This window comes from Urtica dioica, chromosome 9 (genome assembly GCF_054948205.1).
Source record: "Urtica dioica subsp. dioica isolate 48M chromosome 9, U.dioica_male_clone48M_v1_H2, whole genome shotgun sequence".
NCBI classification, from domain to species: domain Eukaryota; kingdom Viridiplantae; phylum Streptophyta; class Magnoliopsida; order Rosales; family Urticaceae; genus Urtica; species Urtica dioica.
In genome coordinates, this window is record NC_142764.1 from 11,837,005 (window position 1) to 11,863,143 (window position 26,139).

Sequence of the window (26,139 nt, forward strand, 5' to 3'; positions counted from 1 at the left end):
GGAACAACTTCCAAATACTTAAGGAACTTTCTAAGCCATACAGCCTCTTTGGATGCTTCACAAGCAGCCACATATTCTGCCTCCATTGTGGAGTCAGCAATGCAAGATTGCTTAATACTCCTCTACACGACAGCTCCACCATTAAGGATGAACACAGATCCCGAAGTGGATTTCCTGGAATCCTTATCCGCTTGAAAATCGGAGTCGGTATATCCCGTCATAGTCAGGTCAGTACCTGAGTATGTAAGCATCAAGTTCCTAGTTCTTCGAAGATACTTAAGAACATGCTTAACAGCAATCCAGTGCTCGGGTCCAGGGTTGGATTGGAAACGACTAACTACGCCAACGGCGAAACATATATCAGGTCGGGTGCAAAGCATAGCATACATGAGGCTTCCTACGGCAGAGGCGTAAGGAATTTTCCTCATGTCTTCAATCTCTTGTGCAGTCTTGGGAGACTGGTCCTTAGAGAGTGAAACTCCATGCCTAAAGGGTGTTTGACCCCTCTTGCAGTCTTGCATCGAGAAGCGATCCATCACCTTATCAATATAAGATGCTTGAGAGAGCGACAGGGTCCGGTTTTTCCTATCTCGAAAGATTTGGATTCCCAGAATGTACGCGGCTTCTCCTAGATCCTTCATATCGAATTGCTTTGCTAGCCAGACCTTAACCTCAGATAACTTACCCACGTCATTACCAATGAGTAGTATATCATCGACATATAGTACCAGAAACACAACTTTGCCTTCGTGTATTAACTTGTAAACACAAGGCTCATCTATTGACTGTTCAAAGCCGAAGCTCTTTACAGTTTCATCGAATCTAATGTTCCATGACCTAGATGCTTGCTTTAGTCCATAAATGGATTTAAGCAACTCACAAACCTTGGTCTCTTGACCTTTATCCACGAAACCGTCTGGTTGAGCCATGTAAATGCGCTCGTCAAGATTGCCATTCAGAAAAGCTGTCTTGACATCCATTTGCCAGATCTCATAGTCGAGAGGTGCAGCTATGGATAGGAGTATGCGGATGGATTTAAGCATCGCGACTGGCGAGAAGGTTTCTTCATAGTCAATCCCTTCTTGTTGGGTGTAACCCTTCGCCACAAGTCGTGCTTTGAACGTCTCGACGTTCCCATCAGGACCCCTTTTCTTCTTGTATATCCACTTACACCCTACGGGTTTAATCCCTTCAGGAAGGTCTACAAGTTTCCAGACTTTGTTGACATACATCGAGTGCATCTCAACTTTCATGGCGTCAAGCCAAAGGTTTGATTCAGAACAAGCCATTGCTTGGCTATAGGAAACAGGATCATCCATGTCGGAGACGGCTACAAGAGAGTCTCCATAAGACATGTACCTGTCAGGCTTTTGAGTAGCCCTCCCACTACGTCTAAGTACTACTTGACGAGATTCTGACGAGTTAGGTTGTGTTTCAGTTGGGGTAAGAACAGTTCTTACAGATGAGGTAGAAGCTTCCTCACCCAACTTTTCTTCAAGCACAATTTTGCTTCTAGGTTTCGCATCCTTCATGAAGTCCTCCTCAAGGAAACGAGCATTCGTGCTAACGAAAGTCTTATCGTCCTCGGGACTATAGAAAATGAAACCTTTGGTTTCCTTTGGATATCCCACAAACAGGCACAATTCTGACCTACTAGCCAACTTGCTAGTCTTTTGCCTTAGCACATGTGCAGGGCAACCCCAAATTCGGATGTGGCCCAAACTTACTTTACGGCCAGTCCATCTTTCATAAGGAGTACCAGGAACCGTTTTAGACGGAACTTGGTTCAGAATGTAAGCGGCTGTTTCGAGGGCATATCCCCAAAAGGAAAGCGGGAGTGATGAGTAACTCATCATCGATCTAACCATCTCCATAAGAGTTCGGTTTCTTCTCTCTGACACTCCGTTTTGTTGAGGTGTGCCAGGTGCGGTAAGCTGAGAAGCAATACCTTCTTCTTTAAGAAAGTCGTCGAACTCTCCAGACATATACTCACCACCTCGATCAGATCGAAGGGTTTTGATCACTTTGCCAGTTTGCTTTTCCACTAAAGCCCTAAAGACCTTAAATACGTTAAAGGTCTCGGATTTGTGTTTGAGCAAATAGACAAACCCATATCGTGAGTAATCATCAGTGAAGGTAACGAAGTATTCGTATCCTCCACGTGCCTGTTGGCTGAGCGGACCACATACATCAGAATGTATTAGTTCCAGCAACTCAGTGGCTCTTCGACCTTTATCAGAGAAAGGTCGCTTAGTCATTTTTCCTTCTATGCAGGATTCACAAGTAGGTAGTGAACCTATTGCAGAGGCTTGGAGTGGACCATCCCTCACAAGTCTCTTAATCCTTTCTAGACTGATATGACAAAGTCTTAAGTGCCATAGGTGTGTTGATTTTGTTAGATCGGAGGATTCAGAAAGTTTGATCCTCTTTGGCTCCCTAATTAGATCATTATCTATTTCGGTGTCTAAAAGAGAAGGTTGAGTGGGATAGATGTAGAAAAGAGCATTCTTCATACATGCATCAGTGACAAAAGAATTATCAGGAAACGAAATACGAATTCCATTCTTAATGAACTTTAAACAATAATCTTGCTCACGAAGACGAGCAACGGATATTAAGTTCTTCCCAAAGGTAGGAACAAAATATACATTATTCAAGTTTAAAGTGCGGTCTTCAAAAGACAGCGTCACAGATCCCACAGCCTTTGCAGACACCAGGCTCCCATCACCCCATTTGAAACAGAACTCGCCTTCCTCTAAGCTTTTGGTTTTCTTGAAACCATTCAAGGAACAGCAAATGTGGTTAGTAGCAGCGGAGTCAAGAATCCACGTTGATACATTATCAGCTACTAAGCATGCTTCGGTAACTAGTACAATACTATGTTCCTTTGCTTTGAGATAGGCGGGACAGTTCTTTTTGTCGGCCTTGTAAGGTCTCTTCACAGTTTCAGAGGTGGAGGCTTTTTGCTCAGTAGCATGTGCCTCTCCTTGATTCCTCTTTCTCTTAGTGAAACCTACAGCAGTGTGAAGTTCCTCCATAAGCTTGGTAGCAGTGTACTCTAGCTTGTTTATGGAGTAGTTCATCTTGGAGGTATCAAGAGACGCGGGGAGAGTTTCTAAGATCATATCTATGAGATTCTTCCTATCAGTCTCAGATCCTAGGATTTCCATTTTATTTAGAAAACTAATGATCAGTATCATAAAGTCTCTAACAGGAGTCCTAGCCTTCATATGACAGTTCATAAACTGTCGGACTGCTTTTTGCCTTGCTTGACGTCTTTGCCCTCCAAAACTCTCAAGGAGATTGTAGAGCATGTCAGCGGCAGTCTCGATGTCACGATGTTGCTTGTTCAGCATATTGGTCATAGATGCTAAGATATAGCACCTCACAATCTCATCGGATCGAAGCCAGGCCGCTAAGGTGTCATTGTCCTCTTGAGTTGAATCATCATTCGTCAGAGGAGGACACGGGGTGGTGAGTACCCATTTGTGCTTGTTAACGGTAGGTATTATGTCGAGGTTATGTTTCGTATCTATGTAGTTTTCGTTTTCGAGTTGGTTCGAGGAAAGAAAGATAGAGAGAGGGTTGAGAGTCATATTGCCTATATAAGTTGAAACAAGTTTATGATTAGTCTTTGGTTTAGGATTTAAGTTTCATTAAGACTTTTGTAAAATCCAAAGGTGTTATGAACGAAATGACACTTTACTCCTTCGAGGGAAGGCCGCAACGAGTCTCCTTTCATAAGTAAATGACTCATCATTAATGCATAGCCAAGATGTCAATACATCAATTTTGACTAGCCACCTTGTAAATTGGTTTGATCACTCACATCCTTTCGCAGGGCCTCGAGGGAGGATTACTAGGGATTGAGTCTAAGTGTGTAACCAACCACTTAGTCCAAAAGATTGACTTTGAAAAACAATCCGCCGAGGGGAGGTCTTGTCATCATCGTCTCACTCTCGAACGTAGCTCATTGAGCAATGATCAGAGCAAAGCGCCCTTGAGTACTCTCATTTAAGAGAGGGCCACGAGGGTGACTCTTAGTCCGGCGACACTTGCACTTTTCATTAGTGTTGGGGATCGTGGGTTACAAACAACAAGTATAACCCTCCCACTTAGTTTTTGGAGATGGTTCATCGACTCTTTTAAGTTCGGAAACAAATTTCCTAGTTAGAGAGCGACAGAGCGGACAACTAGAAGAGAATCCTAGATCGACATGTTCAGAGCAGTATTAGTGCATAAAGGCACAAGGGACATACTCGATCTTTTCCTATTTTCTATTTCGGGAAAGTGCGTGAGGGAAGTGTGAACTTCAACTCACTCGAACGCTTGAAAGTTTGAGATTACACATCTTTTTATTTTCCGGCTTGTCTACAAGGAGACCTCCCACTCAAATTTTCAAGAGCATATAGATTTTGAACATATGTGATATAGATATAGTTTTGAAAACATTTTGAAAACTTATTTGATTTGGATGACAAAATATTTTCAAGTTTGAAAGTGAAAACGGTTTTTCAAAATTCAAACTAGTTTTGTAAAAATTCAATTTCAATTAAACTTTCAAAAATCAAAACATTTTAATCTTACACATCATGTTTATAATCATATGAAAAACATTTTTGCTCAAGAAAATTTTCTCATTAGAGTTCTATAACTCATGGTAGTGGGGTTTGAAAATCCGGATTTCTAAAAAACTGGAGTTTCAGACAGCCGCGCACCTCGGAGTAAAATCGCCATATCTGGCGGCTCCGATGTCCTTTTCAGCCGAAACCGGTGGCATTGGACAGAGGACAGACAGAGCTTTAATTTGATTCAAGAATCATTAAATTTCGATTTCTGAGCAGAGAGTTATGCCACTTTTAATGCGGGTTTACTCCAGCTCGAAGAAAAAGAAATAAATTAAAGCTTGGTCCTACTTAGGTGCGAAAAAGAATCGAGTGTAACGGAACGTTTTAAGATGTTGATTAAAGCTTTTATTTGTGTTTTATTAGCAGGGTAATAACATAGAATAAAAGAAATAACAAGCATAAAACGATTCAAGTAAAAATAAGAAACTAGCAAGATATCAAAACTAGTCACAAAATTTTACTCGAAATTTCTCAAACCTTTAAAACACGTTTTTCAATATAAAAAATTAAAAACTTTTAGAACTGATTCTAATGTGTTTTAACATCATCCCAAACTCATAGAAAAACAACATGGTTTTTAATTTAGAGACAAGAGCAATAAATTAAAAAAAAAATCTAAGATTACAATTCTAACTTGTCACAAAATTAGTAAACTTTCGAAAACGATTTTCAAGCTCATAATTTAAAAACATGCACATGCATTCCTTTGACCATAGCTCTGATACCATTTGTTGGAATCGATCTAGGGTTTGAGAAAAAGTTTAACGCTTCGTTAAGCGGCGGAATTTTAAAAATTTTCTTTTTAAGTAAAACTAGTTTTTACTAACCTAGACAAGAGCATGTGCATGTAAATAAAAACTAATATGAGCTATTAAAGTTACTAACCTTTCTTGAAGCTTGAACCTTGTAGAAGCTTTTGGAAAGTTGTAACGCTCGTCTCCCCTCGCAGCACGTCTCTCTTTCTTTCCTCGGCACCTCGAGCAACCACGAAAGTTTCTATCACTAAATCACTCGAAAAGAAGGAATCAGTGAGTGGGCACTTTTAAACACTACGACTTAAGAACGAGTCTCGAAGTCGCAGAGCTAAACACTAGGTCGAGTGAGGACCTAGGTGCCAAGACAAGAAAAATCGAAAATATAAACTAGAGAGAGAGAGAGGAAGGGGCGGCCAAGTCTAGAGAGAGAAGCTCTCAATCTCTAAAACTTTGCATGAATGAAAAGTGTGGAATGAGGCTCCTATTTATAGGAGAGGTCTCACCTTCAATAAGGTAGTTTCCTCTTCTATAGAATATCACATATTCATGAGCCAATTTCCCTTTTCCTTCAAAGAGGTGCACGTCCAAGACAAAACAAGTAAGTCCTTGGATTTGTTTCCTCTTTTGTTTGCTTCTCTCTTGACCACATTTGGGCGCCCACCATGTTTCCTCTTAGGGGAAATTTGTTTCCTCTTTTTCTTTTGGCAAGTATCTTGATACATTTATGCACAAAATATTCTCTCTTCCTATGGGTATTATGGGCGCCTATCACCTTCTAGAAGGGGCTTCTAGAAGCTTTTCCATTTTGTTCATGACAACATGAAAAAGGCCCATTAAGAATTTTCAATAAAATTCTTATGAAATGAAATTAATCCACAAGGCCCAATTAATCATATTATGGCCGAGTGACATTAAGTCATCAAATGAACTTGTCAAAAAATTTATTGACATTCATTTCATCCTTTGTCTCAAAAGACAAAAATACCCTTTTGACAATTTTCGTTCTTGTTTTGACTTAGCTTCCAGTTTAACTATTCCTATCGATGTGATTCGTGACAGTGACCTCATGGACCCAAATGAACAAAGCTTTAGCTAAACACTTGGACTCAAAAGTTCACAAACCTTTTCCAAGTTTAGCTTAATGCCAGCTGACTCCACTAAAGAGCTGACACTGAAAATCTCTCGGTTCAAATGAATTTGTTTTCTACTCAAGAATTCGACCTAATCATAATGAGCGGATCCACTGAATATTATCTATGCTACCCTTCATGAATGTCATCAGCTAGTCGGGATTTACTAAATTACCATTTTACCCTTCTAGCTGTTATTTCCTCAACTCCTTTGTCGCTTGTGAATAAGTTAGAAACAATGTATTGACGAGGAGCTAACAAGTCACATTGTTTCATCCAAAAGAGTCAAGACTCAATTTGGACACTGGCCAGTTCATTTATTCACACTCCAAGGAACAAAGCATGAGGTGACATACATTGCATTTCAGCAATCTTGTACATGAATTCCATATCTATGAGAACTTCACAAAGTTACTCATGACAGACTCACAACTTAGTACTTCACCAATAGGCCTTGTTCGGAATCACATAGTGAGTCCGAACTTTGACTTTCTCAAATGAGAATACTAAGGTGTGAAATGGCATGTCTCATTTCAGGATTAAGGTAAGCATGATGCAATTCATACATAGTGACTTCGAGACATAAGAGGTTAAATGGTTTGTTCTTATCTTGTCTCTAGAAGTGCACTGGTCAATTCAGTACCTTCGGAAGATACCTAGAAGAACTATAGAGTTCCTAACTCTCAATGCCTCATAACCAGACATCATAGATTCTTCTAACAATCATACTGAGGTCAATAGTCCTTTGACCCTAAGATTGCGAATATATCGTTTTAAGCAAACTACGAAGAGTTTGTTCATGCAAATCTAAATTTGTCTCTTCGTAAGTTGTTAAGTTTGTTTATGGACTAAAAGACTAGGGTTTTATCATAAAGCTTCAAACAAAGAAAGATTGAATGAACGTTTCAACTTTTTATTAATGAATAAGCAATTACAAGCAAGAGTCTTCGTAAGACTATATGACATCAAATGTACATAAATAGACACTACTGCTCTTCTTGTGGGCACCATTGACAACAATTAGAAGGTAAAATTTCACGACCTAAAAATTGATTTTATTTGAAATTTCCTAACTTCTCTTCATAGATGAATCAATCCGTGACAGATCTGTCACGAAGTGAATCCAGTCTGTGACACATGTATGACGAAGTGGATGCACTTCGTGACAGATCGATCACGAAATGGATGCACTTTTTTAATGTTTTTTTTACCATGTGTACGTGTTTATGTTTCAAGATATGATCCAAAGCACACTTGTTCTGTGGAGGACATACAAAAAGGGCAACCGAAAGCTACTGCAGAGTTGGTTGGAAAGAGGGTGAAACACAAATTTATTGATCCAACTATACATAGTTGTACCCCAATGGAAATCCAGAGTTACATGCGAACAGAAGTTGGAGTCAATATTTCATACAGAAAAGCATGGAGGGCAAAAGCATGTGCAATAGAGTCCTTATATGGAACTGAGGATGAGTCATATGTCTCTCTTGCAAAATACACATACATGTTAGAGCAAAAGAATCCAGGTTCTCTCATTGACCTAAAAACTGATCGTCATAAATATTTCATGTACTTTTTCGTTTCTTTGGCTTCGTTTAGAGAGGGATGGAAGTATTGTCGGCCAATTGTAATTGTAGATGCAACCTTCTTGACAAACTATCACAAGGGCAACATGTTTACGGCTTCCGCGATGGACGCGAATGAGCAAATATTCCCGCTTGCCTATGGTATTGGTGAGTCAGAAACTTCCAAATCCTGGTTTTACTTCTTCAACAAACTTAAGGAAGCATTTGAGGAGAGAGATAACATGGTCATCGTATCCGACCGAAACACCGGGATCATTAACGTCGGACTCAGTTCACTTCGTGACAGATGTGTCACGGACTCAGTTCACTTCATGACACATCTGTCACGAAGTGAACTAAGTCTGTGACACATCTGTCATGAAGTGAGCTGTAAAACAAGACTTATTTTAAAAATTACTAACATACATTAATACTTGATCAGACAACCAACCGGTCGCGTGCCACATGTTATAGAAGAAGGTCTTCTGGTTTATAGCCATCTGATCAAGTTCCATTGAAGCCGCTATATGGTTTCTTCCTCCTGCTAATATTTTGGTTTGCCCTGAGATATGTTCTTGTGGCCCCTCTTCAAGCCGACTTGGATCCACAACTTCATGACGTCAACGTCATCGTGGTCCGGTCGTTTGGTTAAACAAGTCAAGAATTGAGTTCAACCATCAAATTAATGGAGGTACCTCTTGAACCCCCTTGTGTCCCTAACAACTCATACTCTTCCATAGCCTCTGTATTCATTTGGACTTCCAAACTAAGAGGAGAATCTTCATCGCCCCAAGGTTGATGACCTTGTGTGTTTTCCATATCAGTGTCGTCCTCCTACCCATTCAAAATCATTCAGTTCAACATGAGTGTGATCAAAATAACGGAATTCAGTGACTTCGTGAAAGATGTGTCATGGACTGGATTCACTTCGTGACACTTGTGTCACGGACTGGATTCACTCTGTGATATTGTGTCACGGACTAGATTCACTTCGTGACACATCTGTCATGGACTGGATCCACTCATCTCCACATTTAAAATTTTAAACAACAAAATAGTACCGACTGCATATCAAGTACCTCTTGTTGACATGTTTGGTTCTTTTTCCCTTTCTCGACTTCACTTTTCTTCTTCTTTTGGTCGGCGTCCTTCTTCTTCTCCTCCGACTTCTTGTTCTTCTTGGCGTCATCGTCCTGCTTCTTCTTCTTGTCGTCCTCGTCTTTTTTCTTTTTATCGTCATCGTCATTTTTCTTCTTCTTCTCCTCGTCATCTTTCTTCTTCTTCTTGTCTTCTTCGTCTTTCTTCTTCTTCTCCTCTTCATCCTCTTTCTTCTTCTTCTCCTCTTCTTCTTTCTTCTTATTCTCTTATTCTTCTCTCTTCCTCTTCTCTTCTTCTTCTTCTTTCCTTCTTCTTCATCTTCTTCCTGCAGTTTCTTCTCTTCTTCATGCAGTTTCTTCAGCTTCTCATTCATCTCTTGTTCCTCTTTTTTTTTTCTTTTCTTTTTCCGCTTTCTTCTTGGCCATCTGTGCTTCGTACTTCTTGTATTTGGCCAATTTCTCTTCGGTCGATAATCGATCTTCTTTCTCTTGGCGCTTCTTTTCAAATGCCAGTGCTCTTCTCCAATCATAGTATTGATCTAGTTCATCAAGAGCCACTCTCTAGCTCTTCACGGCGTCCAAAATCTCCTTTCTAAACTTCTTGTAGTCCTCTTGCATGTAGAGGAAACGATCGTGGAGATTTCCAACTGAATTTTCGAGAGAGTCGAGCCGGGACTGTCCATGAGCAAAATAACAAAATAAGATGGCTGAAGAATGAATCAACTGCATGACAGATGTGTCACGAAGTGGATCCACTCCGTGACAGATGTGTCACGAAGTGATTCGCTCCGTGACACATCTGTCACGGAGTGGATTCACTTCGTGACACATCTTTCACGAAGTGAATTCACTCCGTGACACATCTGTCATGAGCAATGGTTACTTAACTTAAAATAGAAACCCAAATTCATGTTACCTCAACTGTCCGTGCTTGTGGTTGTGGTGGTAGTGCTTATGGTTGTGCTTGTGGTTGTGGTGGTTGTTGTGGTGGTGCTTGTGGTTGTGGGACGTCGTTTTTGCGTTTCTTCTCCGGGCGTTTGTCCACCACCGCTAGTGTCGTAGAAGGGGTGGCAATGCTTGAAGAAGTGTCGCCGAGTCCGTGAAATTCAACCTATACGTAAAAAAAAGTTAACAAATTAGTTATGAATATGAAGTATGAATTAACCTACAAATTTCTTACCTCATTGAAGTTGATTCCTCTCATGGCGGCCTCCTGAACAAGTCCGGTAGACTTCCACCGACGCATTATTGGCCGAGTTGTGGTGGAGACTCTCTGAAAAACCCCCCATGTTCGTCAGGAAAGGCAGACACTCGTACGCCCAAACATGAAGCGGCTCGGCGAATCCAGGGAGATGGAGCTTCCTTTTTTTTACCTTGCTCCAAAGGCTCGCCACCCTTCTCCACAAACTTCCGGACTTCGCCGAGAAGGTAGTTCCACACCACGTTGCCCCATGGATGACGACTGAATGTGTCCGTGTCCTCCACCGCCTTAATGAGCTCTAAGCCCAGTGTTATGTTCTTCACGTCGTCCGCCAGGAGGACATTCAAGACGAAGTATATTTTCAGGTAATTTACCTGAACTTTTGTCGGCCAATCCATGCTCGGCTCCAAAAATTGGTTGACTAACTTACGACTCAAATACTTCCCCGGGAAGAATTTTTTGAAGAGGTTGTCATCAGAAGCAACCCCCTCGAACTTGAATTCCTCGTAGTCATTGACGACTTTGAGGAATATAATCTCCATAAAGTCTTTCTTCGTAAACTCCCGAACTTGGCCTCCAATCTCAATTAGAAGCCCGTCTGTGGATTCTCCCTCGAAGCTCCCGGTCCTCAACAGCAGGTGGCTTATAATCGCCGATGACCGGACTATTTTGGGCTGCCCCATAAACTGCCCAAAACATTATTAGGCAAAGCCAGCTTGAGTTTCAGCGCTGCAGCCGAGTAAGAGAGCTAGGAAATTTTCCAATCCCCCGTGAAAGTTAAAGGAAAACCTTCAACGTTGGCATGCGGTATACACCGTTTCTACTCCTACACGTACGAGTCAATGACATAATTAGTGAAATCATTACATAAGCTCAATTACATCTACTATGTAGCCCGAACTGGTTGAGTTTGTGACTGATGTGTCACGAAGTCGCTGACTTCGTGACAGATGTGTCACAGACTCACCCACCTCATGACAGATGTGTCACGAAGTGGGTTAATCTGTGACACATCTGTCACGAAGTCCGCGAGTTCGTGACACATCGGTCACAAAGTGGGTGAGTCCGTTACCATTATGTCACGAACCAGGATCCAAATGGGTTTGTGACACTCACCTTGCGGGAAATAAAAGTGGTAGGACTCTCCGAGGCCGCCGCAACTCCCGAGGACTCAGCCTTTTTTTAGTCTATATCAAACACAAAACAAAACACGACGTCACCTTACATTACTCTAAATAAGCCACTTAGTTTTTATTATATACCTTCTTTATCTTTGGTGGTGCGACCATGAACGCGTCGTCATCGTCGGAACTCTTGGACGGCGAAATAATTTTCCTTTTCGAAGCCGTCTGAGGACTTCTTCGGACACTTTTTGAGGCCTCATCTACCTTGGTTCCTTTAGACTTCGTCATTGAAGATAAAACCTATAACAAATCAAGTCACCAAATTTCAACAACTTCAAGACCAAATACAATCCGGGAACACAAAATACATCAATAATTCAAGAGCAAAATACATCAATAATTCAAGGAATAATTCATGCAATAACACACAAATACACACAAACATTGTTCACCCAAATACACACAAATACAAAAGACCCCGAAACACACACTCGCCCAAACACAAACATTGTTCAACCAAATACACACACGAGCCCGAAACACACACAAACACACACTCGCCCAAACACAAACACACACTCGCCCAAACACAAATACACACAAACACACACTCGCCCAAACACAAATACACACAAACACACACTCGCCCAAACACAAATACACACAAACACATACTCGCTCAAACACAAATACACACACGAGCCCAAATCTGAGGATAAATACACACAAACACACACTCGCCCAAACACAAATACACAAACACACACTCGGCCAAACACAAATACACACACGAGCCCAAATATGAGGATAAATACACACATACACACAAATACACCCAAACACATACTCGCCCAAATACAAATACACTCAAACACACAAAAACATTTTGAGCCCAAAACCCTAAATCAAAGAATCTGAGGTTAAATAGAGTTTTCAATAATCAATTTTAGGGTTTAATAGAGTTTTCAATAATCAATTTTGAGAAGTAAATAGAGTTTTTGCCTTTACCTCGATATGAAGATGAACACACGGCTCTTGTCTCTTCTTCTCTTTCACCGATTTACTGCGACAACTTCAAGATTCCAACAAAAAGATCGGCTGAGTTATTTGAACAAGAAAGAGAACGTGCGAGAGAATGGGGGATAGGTCGCGGCTGATTTTTTTGAGCAAGAAACAAAGAGGTGCGAAATGGAAGAGAACGTGCGAGAGAGAGTCTGAGATCGTGCGAGTGAGAATGAGGGGTTGCGGCCAATTTTTTGAGCGAGAAACAATGACGTGCGAGAGAGAGTCTGAGATCGTGCGAGAGAGAGAGAGAGAGAGAATATGAGAGGGGTTTTTTTTAGGAAAAAGATGAAGAATAACCGGAAAAATGGGTTTGCATGCATTTAAAAGAATTATGAGGGTATAATAGTCTTTAATGGTCTAGGTACTACATGTGTCAATTTTTTGGTTTTGGGCTATATCTGATAAGTCACATTGAGATGGTATTATTAGTGTCAATTTCTAATTAGAGATCCCCATTGTAATCTCAAACTATTGTCGGTGAAAAAACTTGACACTTCAATTAGCTGTCTATTCTAAAAGTCATTTAGAAAGGACTTTAAAGGACAAAAGTCGCTTTGGATACATTTTTTTTTTAAATGGATGTTGTTTTTCACTCAATTTGACGCATAGCCGAAACTATAAGGGCCGGGATTTCTCTTTCCTTACAAAACCCTGAAAAGACTAATATCCTATCAACCGTAATGTTGGAGTTTATGTTAATCCAGGTAATATAAATACAATCAAAAGCTTACAAACATTGAAAAAGAAATGGAATAATTTACAATCTAAATTACTTTGTTTTTTATTCAAACTATTCATCGGTCTAGTTATCTCATATGCAGATATTTCTAATATTCTCGAATTTAACTAAGCAAACTGCCAAAAAAAACTCCATCCAACTCAGCTTCAATCACCGAGGAAGCCTCCACCCTTTCTTTGTAAATCCATGAATTTGCAGCATCGAACCATGCTACCACTCCCGCTGCCGCAACTCTGCGTCTAAACATAGCGCCGAATGAGATATTTGTCAACCCTTCCGGACACTCATGCGGAACCGCGCGCCACCTTGCCAAGGCTCCCCACCAGCTCGGCGAGATCTTCCACCAAATGACTACGAGCTCTACTTCTCTCAATGATCAAAGGCTCTGATGTGAAGAAAGATATGGTCTTGGCCTACATCTTCCAGGTTGAAAATCTCCGAGTTCTTCCATAACCAAGTTTCTTTCATCGCCGCACAAGCCCAAATAACACACTCTTTTCAATCCATGTCGTGCTTGTTCAAGTCGTCATTGATTTCTCGGATCATCTCGATAGCCTCGAAGCCATCCTCCAACCCAGGAGCCTCCAACTGGTCCCGAACACCTCTGAGAACCACAACCCTTATGGTTTTCCAACTGCTACCTATGAGCGACACATTACTTTAATTGTTTTCCTCTTATGATTTCCGACATGTTCATAAATTGTTCCAAACCTTATATATATAAATATATATATATATGTATATATATATATATATATATTCTTCGACAATCTTTAGAAATGACTAGTCGCTTCTAAAAAACTTGTCGCTTCTATCATTTATCTGTTTCTAAAAGGATATTTCTAAACGCAAATGATTGCTTCTATTAATTATCCCTTTCTAAATGTCTATAGAATAGTAGTTTAGTCATTGGTATAAAAATATGTTTTTTAAATTTTATTTATACTTTATCTTTTATTTAGTGTATAAGTTAATAGAGGCAAGCTATTAATTTTATTTGATTATTTTGCTATATTTTTCTTTCATGAACTAAACATGTATCTCCAACTTGTATTGGTTTTATATAATATAATTCTTATTGATATAAATTTCTTACTTTATATCTCGCGCTTATATATTATATGCTTAATACTATTTAACGAAATTTGCACAAAACATTAATTGGAATATGGTTTAAGCACTCAAAAATATGTTTTTGAAAACATAATAATATAGGATGCAACACAGATCAACGTAAGGTTAGATCATATATTTATTTAATGTTAAAGACAAGAGTTTGTTCATTACGTGCATATTTCTAACTGAAAAGAACAAAATCCAAATTATGGTTCAAACACTTATGTAGAACTTTCAAGACACCAACATCAATTGATCCATAGATCAAGACAATGGCGGTCTGTAGACCATGAAGAAGATCGTTCTTCAACGTACATAGATAAAAATCTAACACTTATTATTGTCATGAGAGGTATAGTGAAGTGCGGTTGATTTTACTCCAAAACAAATAGCATACCCACAAAAAAAAACGTGGTGATAATCACAATAAACTTTAGAAAAGAGTAAAATCGATATGTCGACATCGGTATATCAATGTTCTGAAGAGAGTGTGAAAAACGAGAGATTTGTTGACCTAGTAGCTTTGTTCACATAGGCTATTCGTTTACTATTTTTTAAGCCTTTTGTAATAGGGTTCAATGTGAAAAAGGTGAAAATATCGGGAAGGTTGTCAGGATTAGTAGTGATCGCGGGAGGGAATTTAAGAACTCAAGCTTCTCTGATTTTTATAACTCTGAAAGTACCTCTCATGAATTTTCAGCTCCCATTACTCCTTGGCAAAATGGGATTGTGGAGGGAAAGAATCTCACACTACAAAAATGGCGAGAGTAATGTTCCTTGCTAAACACCTTCCTCTACACTTTTGGGTTGCAACACTTAACACTGCCCTTCATATTCATAATCGAGAGTCTATTTGTTATGGGCACTATTACCATTCACTATGAAATCTGGAGGGGAAGAAAGCCCAATGCTCGCTATTTTCATGTCTTTGGATCTGCCATCTACATCCTTGTTGATTGTGATCAACGAAAGAGCAACGAAGGTATTTCTCTTGGATACTATAGAAATAGTCATACTTATCGTGTCTTTAATAAGCGGGATAAATCTATGATGGAGTGTATTAATGTGGTGATCAATGTTAATTCTGATGTTACTGTGAGGTCTGTTGATGAGGATGATAGTCCTCTTGGTAGTACAGATGTCAGGAATAATGATGCAGACAATCTGGGAGATAATGATTCTGGATATTTCCACTGCTCATCATGACTCTGATAAAGAAGAGTAAAAGGCTACAAAGAACAGAAGTCCCTCTACTAGAGTTCAGAAAAATCATCATGTTAATAGTGTTATTGGAAATCTGGTAGAAGATGTAGATTCTGATGAAACCTTTGCCCTTGTTGCACGTCTTGAAGCCATTAGACTGTTGCTTACTATATCGTTTCATCTTTACTTCAAATTGTATCAGATGGATGTGAAAAGTTCTTTTCTCAATGGGTATTTGAATGAAGGAGTATTTGTTTATCCAAATTATTCCAAACACATGTACAAGCTTGGAAAAGCTCTTTATGGTCTTAAGCTCAACATGACTGTATTCGTAGAGGAGTTGACAAGACTCCATTTGCGAAGATGGAAGGAATAACCCTCATGATTGATCAAATATATGTCGAGGACATAGTTTTTTTTAGGAATATTTATCAAGATGGTGGAACATTTTGTCCAACAGATGCATGCTGAGTTTGATATGTGCATGGTGGGTGAGGTAAATTACTTCATTGGCTTCTAGATTAAGCAAAATGAGGAAGAGACCTTTATTTTTCAAAGCAAATACGCCACAAACATCGTGACGAAGTTTGGCCTTGAAGGTATCTCTCATAAGCGCACTCCGGCTGCTACTCATATAAAATTCTCTAAGAATGAGAAGGTAATTGATATTAATCAAAGCTTGTACAGAAGTATGATCAGAAGTTTGCTTTACCTCACTGCCAGCCGCCATGACATAAACTTCTCTGTTGGAGTTTGTGCTTATTATCAAGCAAACCCCAATGTTAGCCACCTTACTTTTTTTAGGATAAGGTAATCATAAAATACATTTTTGTTACTGTTGATTTTGGCATCTTTGTTAGAGAAATAGGGGTGGTATCGGACACAAACAATCACTCCGATACCACATGTTGGTGACACACGAGTGGTATCAGACACGAACAATCGCTCTGATACCACTTGTTGGTGAACAACCGAGTAGTGTCGGACATGAACAATCGCTCCAATACCACGTGTTGATGAAACACGTCGGATATCAGACATGAACAATCGCTCTAACATCACTTATTGTAAATACAGATATGGTATCAGACACGAATAGTTGCTCCGATACCACTTGTAAGGAAACGATGGGAGTACCGGACATGAACATTCGCTCCGATACAACTCGTCGGGATTATGTGCTCACCTTGATAATCATATAAGTTACGGAATAAATTAATTACACTAACAAGAGCTAATTAAAAGGATGGTTATCTAACAAGATCTAGATTTACTTTATTAACTAAATAATGAAAGCATTTAATCATGTCAAGCAACCAATAAGATCAAAGATCAAGGCATATAGAGAACTTACGGATTAGGCTCACGAACAGAATCTTCTAGCTTTCACAATCCGTCTTTAAACGCCTTGAGCTCCTTCTTCAAGCTTTCATATCCTCATCCTAGAACGCCTTGATCTCCTTCTTCAAGCTTCTAGATCCTCGTACTGGAACTCCTTGATCTCCTTCTTCAAGCTTCTAGATCCTCATACTCCTCTTGATGACACCGTAGTCTTCCGAAACGTAATCTCCGGACGAATAAAGAAATACGGCGTGAGGATCACACTCTTTAATCTCACACGATTAAGAAACAAATGCTATTTCTTACTCTTGTTTTCGAAGAAGGGAATAGAGCAATTCCAAGGGGTAGAGAGAGAGAGAGAATCGGTCAACACTACTGATGGACGAAAAGTTTTGGGTTTCAAAAGCTTGCATTTCACTACTACAAATACAGTTTTTCGGTGCGGATGACTTTTGGGTGCGACTTTTCGCACCTAAAAGTCGCACCAAAAATTACTTTCGGGTGCGACTTTTCGCACCCAAATGTCACTGAAGTAACCAAAAAATTTCGCTGATTTTTTTTAAATTTGGGTGCGAAAAGTCGCACCCAAAAGCTTATCATACCTTTGGGTGCGACAAAGTCGCACCCAAAAGTCCAAAACATTTGGAAAATTTAGCGGGATTTTGTTCCCTCTTATTTCGCTTCTAAAATTTTGTTCTGTGTCTTTACTTACTCTGCCAAATTCTATCTCATTAGAAGAAGAAGAGAAAGGAAAGAGAAGAAGAGAAAAGAAAAGAAGAAGAAGAGGCTGAGCGGCCGAGAGAGAGAAAGAGAGATTTTGGGGGAGCGAGAAAGCGAGACTGAGAAGGAGAGCCACCGAGGGAGAGGACGCGCGGCCGACAGCAGCCACCGAGACCGAGCATCACCTCGCGCGCGCGGCCGAGAAGGAGCGAGCGCCGCCGCGAGCACGCCGAGGACGCCGGGAAAAGAGGGAGACGGCGCCGAGGAGACTGGATTTCGGGAAGCAAGGTAAAGAAAATCTTCTTCCCCACTTCTTAATTCGGATTCTAGGGTTCGTTTTAGGAATTTGGGGGTTTTTTGTTCCCCACTTCTTAATTCGGATTAATATCATCATGCTTTGATTCTTTTTGTTTATAGTAGTTCATTGAAATAAAGTTGTATTTAGATGTCTGTTTTTCATATTTCTATATGATTCTTGTGCTTGTTGATGCTTATTCAGTAATAATTTTGGAATTTGGTTTGGTTTATTATAGGGATAAATCAGTCTCTGGCCATTCCGTGATAGTTCGAGAAACGATAGCTGTAAGTTCTGCTGAGATTAATGGTGCCACAACTTATGAAGTTTCAGGTACAGGTTTATCTATCTATGTGTGCGTATGAGAACTTTGGACCAAAATTTCATTGCTTTGTCTCGGTTTAACTGAGGGGAATTTCCTATTGTGAAACTGTGCCACCAACTGGAAATTTAAGTAGAGGACACAAATTTATTGAGAGTTTGTTGGTATTTTGTTTGGCTGTGAAATGGGGTAATGTTGTTTGAGCTTTGGTTTAAAGATATTTAAAGTTTAATCAATATACTTTATTTCCTGTTAGGGTTTTTGTAATTAATAATGATAGGTTTCTCGGCGATTCTTACTTTGCAGGAACTCCGGCAGATTGTGTTTCACTAGCATTGTCCGGAGCACTGTTCTCTTGGACAAAGCCTTTGCTGGTTAGCATTTGTATGAAGTCATATTCAAAATGGTGAATGTGTTTAGGTGCCCATAATTTTCTCAAGAACGTTTTGGAATATGGTTTCAGGTAATTAGTGGAATAAACAGGGGATCAAGCTGTGGCCATCACATGTACGTCGTCATTTACTTACCTGTAAATGATTCCTTTTGCTTTTCTTTCTCTTCACCAATGTTTTTTTGTCTTTATTATAATTTGTCTTACAAGTTACAAACTTTGTTGAGAAGTTGATTATTATGCTATTAATTTGCCAGGTATTACTCTGGTGTTGTTGCTGGGGCTAGATAAGCAATGATCTGTGGTGTACCATCTTTGTCTATTTCTCTGAATTGGTGAGTTTGTTAAAATAGTTTTTGTTCACATATTACGATTGATGTATTAGAACAAAATATAGAGTAACTAAGTAATATTTTGTTGATCCCTTAGGAAGAAGGATGAAAGCCAGGAAAGTGATTTTAAAGATGCAGTTGCCGTGTGCTTGCCATTGATTAATGCAGCTATTAGAGATATTGAAAAGGGGGGTTTTCCCAAAACTTGTTCTCTAAATGTGGAAATTCCAACTTCTCCATCGACAAATAAGGTATGTATGTAAGCTGTTCTTTTGCTTTTGCTGCTAACGCCTTATAACTAACTATTTAATGATTTAGCGTTCTCGTCATCACAAGAACTTGTTCTGCATAGATATATGAACATGGTTATTAACCAGTAAACAATTTTTTCGGTTTTGTGTTTCATGTTTTTGGAGTAGTAGATGTCGCATTAATTTTTATGCATTAAATCACAACTCAAAAATAATTAAAAAATCTGCTTATCAACTTAACGAAGAGCTTTCATTCCGTTAATAATTTCAACTTATTTGGTGTTCAACTCAAAAGTACATATGTTTTATATTGCAGACTGATACAACCACTTCGATCACGCCGAGGTTGAGTGAGCACCGCCGCGAGCATGCCGAGGTTGTTTACTTTTCATTGAATCTGGGTTTTGAATATTGAGCTTGTCCGTGTGAATTCTTGGCCGTGTGAATTGTTTAGCTGTGAATATAAAACCAATAATCTGAGAATTGTTAGTTTTGAACAGCCTCTGTAAATTGACGTGGGCAGTTCGATACCTATTTAATTTGGATTTGTTGATATTTTTCCTGGAAAGTAGACGTTATGGGCTTTCTAAAATGACCAAGAACGTGTAAGTCCGTTGAGATTTGAGTGAGTTATGAATTTTTGAAAACAGGGTTTTAAAGTTGGGAATTTTAAGCGTGTGTTTGAATTTTTGGCCGAAAATTGGAAAAAAATTAGGGTTGAGGAATTATGATTTGGGGCTTTTAATTTTTTAGATTAGTTTGATGATTCTGGAGTGTTTTGTGGCTCGGTTGGTGTTTGTGTGCATAATTTTCTCTTCTCATGAACTCCCTATTAGGGCTGTACAAAACCGAACCGAAAATCGGATAAAACCGATATCCAAACCGAACCGAAACCAAAATCTGGAGCCACGTCAGATAACCGAAATTCGGATTCGGATAACCGATCCGGTTTCAAAAACTAGACCGGATATCGGATTTGATTTTAGACAAATTTGGATATCGGTTATATAATCGAATTTTTTATTTAAAAAATTAAATTAAAAATAATTAAACATAGATCTTTCACAACCACCTAGACCATGATTTTGAAAAAAAAAAAAAAAAAAAAACTTCACAACATTTTTTACCTAACTTTTATTTTTTATTTTTTAGACTATGGATTATTATTTTAGAGCTTTATATGACTAGTTTTGTACTCGTATTTAAATCATTGTAATAATTTTAGAACTAGATATGTATTATAAAAACTGGATAGCCGGTTTGTTTAAACCGGATATAAAATTGGATCTGAAATTTAAAGAATCGGATAACCGAATTTTGAAAAACGGATACTGGATCAGATATTGGATTTAATAAACCGGATAACCGAATATTTGGATAACCGAATTTCGGTTTTAGACTAAACTGGACCGGATATTGGACCGAATTTTTAAAAATCGAATATTCGGATTCGGATATAAAAAATGTAAGAAACCGAACCGAACCGATCCAGTTTCAGTCCTACTCCTTATTTATAGTAGTTGAAATGATATATTCTTGGTAGTTTCCAAAATATATTATTTCCTTTTATTGTGTTCATACTAGTGAATCTAAGCTTGACCATTAGATCTTATCTCATGAATCCTACTTTCTCTCTTAGCCATCAGATCAATATCTATGAGATTTTATTTCCTGTTTAAATAGAGAATATTTATTAATGAGAGAATAAAGGAAATATCTTATTTCCTTTTAAATATTATTCTCTCATAAAAGAGAATAAATGACAATATCTTATTTCATTTTAAATAGGAAAAATGGTATGAAGTAGCCAATTCAAACTATGACTTTTGCAAAATAGCCATAGTTTCATTAGGTATAGCAAAATAGCCTATTGAGAGTACTATGACTTTAATCCTGTCTCGATTAATTTTAATCCAGCCTACATAAAGCTTATATTCTGTCTTTATAGTTCGTTGGGATTAAATTTAATCCAGCCTAGATTAATCTTACTTAGGCTAGTTTGCTTATAGTTGGCAAACTATGGCTATTTTGCAAAAACTAAGTTCTATTGGGCTATGTAGCCGCTTGACCCTTTTAAATATTATTCTCATTAATATTCATGAGAGAGAATAAATGACAATATCTTATTTCTTTTAAATCGAACCATGACTGAACTCTCCTTTATAGTATCTTATGTAATAAGATATCTTATGTAATAAGCTAGTATCTTAAGATATTATCAGCGGACAATATCGCTGATAATATCTTATGTCTTTTAAATTGAAATAACGGATTAATATTCATTTTAAATATTATTCTCATTAATATTCATGAGCCATGACTGAACTCTCATTTATAGTAGAATTATATTTACTCATCGTGACGAGTGTCCACTGATCTAGTCAGTACGTGATCAAGATCCTCCAGGTTCAACTCGTATCAAGAAAGGTCAATTAATCCGTTATACCTTTCTTGATACATATACTAAGCATTGTTACTTCCCCAGCGAAAGATTCTTCCGAACGTACATACTTCGGAAGTGCCGGCAATCTATCAGTTTTGGAATCAACCCTTAGGTGAGTGAACGTTGACCTTCTTTCAGGAAGGCTGAATTCCGTATCTGTCAACCACTTACCACTCGAATCATGCTCCGAAAACTCGCAAGACATAAGTTGTGATTAGCATGATAGTAGCCTTTTAGCGAATGAGTCAAAGACTTCGGTAACATGATCTAGTGTCCATGATCACTTCAGGATTTAGATCAAGTCTCACTGTGACCATCATAGCGATCTCAATTAGTGTGTCATAACAGTACTTAAACGACACATTTACAACCAAAGTCTGTCTAGATTGTACACTTACCACAAGTGTAGAATGCTCGCACATCGTGATCAACCTTCACTAGTGTTCCGCATATATGACTTTAGATACAGCTGTCCATGCATGTATCAGTCATCGACCATGTTTTAGCAACACCGCCCGAACTCAGGTGCCCAGCACGTGACTCCGTTTAACATGGAGGCTATGGATGATAGTTGCTATTGATTCTGATATTCAGACTTCAACCCACTAATCATATGATGCTAATAAAGTAAACCATTATTCTATTTAGTAATCATTTATTTATTATCTCTCATGGGCAAGAATTCCTAACAATCTTGTATACTTTTGATACCAGCTCCACTCTAGTTGGGCATTATAATGTTGATTGGACTGAAAATATCAAAGATTAAAAAAAAGTATTTCAAAGGCAGAATGTATTGCTGCAGGAAATAGATGCGCTCAACTCTTATGGATGTGCCAGATGAGTATGTCATGATATTGTACTGAGACAATGTGAGTGCCATCAATATTTCCAAGAATCTTGTTCAGCATAGTAGGACTAAGCACATTGACAATCGTCACCATTTCATATGTGAGCTCATGGAAGAAAACAAGATAAGTCTTTAGCATGTTCCTGCATAGAAACAAATTTATGATATATTTATGATATATTTATGAGAACTCTTTATGCAAATTAGTTTGAAATTCTTCAATCTGTTGTGTTCATGGACCCATTTTTCTATTTGGTCCATCCGTCTGTGCAGTGATTATACGTGTGAGTCTCTATTTTATTCATGGGCCCTATATTCTGGTTGGCCCACTTGATGAAACGACAGTGCTTTTTTGTTGATTGTGCATTTCTCATGGGCCATGTGTTCTGATTGGCCCATTAGACCCTATTGTCGAAGTAAGATGTTGTTTCCTCTTTTGGTTAGGGCATGTTTGTATGTTTGGCCCAAATTCTGTACGTCGTCGTTTTGAGCATCACTGCATGTCAGCTTATGCGAGAGAAGGTTTTTTTTTTAATTTCACAGCTAAAAATTCCCAATTTTACAATTTTTTTGTGAAGATTGTGGTTGCGACATCTTCCGATAGTGCTTCTTCATTTTTCTCTCAATGTGTATATGGTGTTTTAAGAATGGTGGAAACAAGAAGCGATGATAGAACCTCTGTCCCTGAAAATAAAGCTCCCAAGTAGAAATTTGTTGCGAAGAATGTAGCTCAAGGAAAGACTAGCATACATGGTTTACGGGTCATGGGGATAACTTCTGGGGAAGGTGTCAATGGTCAGGCCGTAAGTTTCCTAACCAAAGCCATTCCTAAGCGTGTTATCCCGTGCTCAATTCGGGTAAGATATCTTGTCAAAAATAGGTTAGCTGTTTCTGAGGATGATGTTGATCAGTCGTCTCTGTTGTCTAAAAAGAAGAAGACCAATGAGAAAGGGAAAGAGAAGATTCTTGAGAAGAAGAAGAAGAAGAAGAAGAAGAAGAAGAAGAAGAAGAAGGTAAAGATGTGGTTGAACAAGCAGAAGTTTATGAAGAAAAAACCAGCAAAGTAGATTGTTGATGAAGATGTTGCTGAGATCTTGGATGACATCTGGGAGGAAGAAGAAGAATAGCGTGTTATAAAGCTCACTACATCTGGGAAGCATTCGATTGCTGGGAAGAAACTTCCAAAGAATATGTCATCTTCTCCTCTGGATAATGTATCATTCCACAGTGAAGCTAATGTGACCAGGTGGAAGTATATGTTTCATCGGAAGATCTTCCCTAAGACGGAACTGTATGAGGAGGCTCAGAAGATTGATGTGATCATTGAGTTATTGAGTGACACTCAATTGCTCAACACTGTCACTGGGATTGGTCCATATTATCCCAACTTAGTGAAGGAATTTTTTGCGAACTTGCCGACTTAACAAGCCAAATAGTCCCATTTCATGAAAGTTTTTGTGAAAGGTCACGGCTTTTGTCTTCTCTCCTGGTGTGATCAATGATTTTCTAGGGCGAGGAAAGATCATCAATACCAATAGATTGCCTTCTATCAGTGAAATTGTGCATGAGCTCTCTGGTGATGAAGAGAAGGAATGGCCCCAAAAGGGATTGTTTCCCTCTGTTTATTTGAGTGTCAAGTCTTCAGTCATCTACAGGTTTGAGATTGCCAACTGGACTCCTTCGCCTCATAGCTCTGGTGTCACTCTTGCTCACGCTGGTCTCCTTTACCAGATAGGTACTCGCTCCTCTTTTGACTTTGGAGAATTCATCTTTGATCATGTGAAACCCCGAAACATAACCATCAAAGAATTAGAAATTTCGTGATGTAATTTTACAAATTTTAATTATTTGTTATGTGCGACGCATGTATCGTCTATTTTCAAGTTATGACAATTACCTTCCTTCAATACTAGAAAAGATAATTCTAAAATAATTTTTTTAAATAGTTGTGTGTTGTATTTTTGTAGTTTTTTTTAGTCATTTAAAGAATATTTTCAGAGAGAAAATAAAAGTATGTTTGTTTTAACTCTTCTTATTATAGTAAGTTGTATATATAAACGTATATAGATATATGCATAATTGCAATTGTTTAATTTTCTCAATCTTTTAAATGGGATTGAAATTTTAAAAACTTAACCCACCAGTTAGGTTTTGCCTGAAAATATATATACACACACATATATAAGAATATATATATATATATATATATATATATATATATAAGAAAATGAGTAAATCTTATCACGTGTACTACATGTATACATCCATATACATATATATTTGCAAATATTTACACGTAGATGTAATTAATTAATAAACGTAAATAGGTATATATATGTAAATATATATATATATATATATATATATATATATATATATATATATATACATATGAATACGACTCTTTTTTTTTTTAAATCAGTAGTATGCTTAGACAATTAGAAAGAAGGAAAGTAATAGATACTTACTTTTTTTAACGTATGAAATTTATGTATAGAATTTATGTTCATTAATATTAAAAGCCTGCATTTTACTTTGTGAAAACCTATTTTCCTGTTACACGAGTTTATTTTCTCACGTCTAATACAATCTCTCCTCACCCCACACAACCTCTCTATCACTTTCATCGTTTTCTTTTATAAGTTTTATTCTTTTTTGTTCATCACCGAGACAAACTCTTTAGTCACCAAAAATAGTTTCATCTTGAATATTCTTTGAAGGCTTTAAGATTATTTTTCCAGCAAATTTTTCAGCACACCTAAGGTACTTTATTTCCGAGAATAATTTCATTTATCACTCTTTGATGTTCATGTTAATGTTATATATATTTTATTTATGAAAAATATTGATTTAAACATGTTTTGATCCTATCAACTTATGGGCAGTAAGAAAACGTCTCGTTTGAATTAGCTACAAATATTATTTTAATCTAATATTTTTATACAATAATATTTAATGTGTTTTTGTGACGTGCTTAAAATTTTATGACTTGTAGATGAACGAGTTTGATTCTAAATATATTTTACGATCAGTGCGCAAACATTGTATCTTGTTTTGAAACAGCGTAGTAATTCATTTTGTAAAAGAAGCTAAAAAAGGTATTTTAGACTAAACTTTTTATACAAGATTATTTAATGTGTTATTGTTATATGATAAAAATTTTGTGGCTTCTAGATTAAATAACTAATGTGTTTGAGTACTTTTCCGACATATGCGCAGATCTGTCCAGTTTTTATAGAACTATTCATTTGCTCATCATGGCTTTTAAACTTTTTTTTAATATTTTAAAACCTGTTTCCATCTTTCCACTTGAGAAGAAAACATTTAAATTATTATTTTATATTTTCTAGAATTTTCACAGATAATTTATCTCAACAGTTTTATGTTCTCGAGATTCCATAACTAAGAGTATTTTAGTAATTTCACTTAGCGATGGGGTCTGAATTTTTCCAGAAACCTTTTATGTTTCCAGAATATAATTTTTTTTTACTGAGCATTAATTGTTATCCTAAGTGTTAATTATTTCTATTAGGTTTTTAACCGAGTAAAGCGTTTTAGCCGTTCACGATCG

General features: G+C 37.9%; 1 long non-coding RNA gene across 1 annotated transcript; it reads left to right on the plus strand.

Moving 5' to 3' along the window:
- Window positions 1–18,601: 18,601 nt before the first annotated feature.
- LOC149384952 (uncharacterized) lies at window positions 18,602–18,980 on the plus strand. The gene is made up of 3 exons (XR_016301180.1): window positions 18,602–18,675; window positions 18,765–18,808; window positions 18,950–18,980. It is a non-coding gene; the product is annotated as an uncharacterized LOC149384952 (long non-coding RNA).
- The last annotated feature ends 7,159 nt before the right edge of the window (window positions 18,981–26,139 follow it).